The following is a 254-nucleotide window of genomic DNA, read 5'->3' on the forward strand; positions in this document are numbered from 1 at the left end:
ATATTTATATATTAGTTTATATTATATAAAAGGCATTCACGTGTATATTAATAATATATACTTGTAAATTAAAAATTGTATAAAAATCTATCTCAGCAAAACCAGGACATCTATGTAGATATGTTTGAAACACATTTAGCTTACATATTTGTAAATTAAATGTGGATAGCTAATAGATTCATATGAACTATATTCAGCTTATATATATACACACATAAATGTGTGTATTATATATGAAGCTATAATAGCTACTA

This window comes from Mesitornis unicolor, unplaced genomic scaffold (assembly GCF_000695765.1).
Source record: "Mesitornis unicolor isolate BGI_N332 unplaced genomic scaffold, ASM69576v1 scaffold19503, whole genome shotgun sequence".
NCBI classification, from domain to species: Eukaryota; Metazoa; Chordata; class Aves; order Mesitornithiformes; family Mesitornithidae; genus Mesitornis; species Mesitornis unicolor.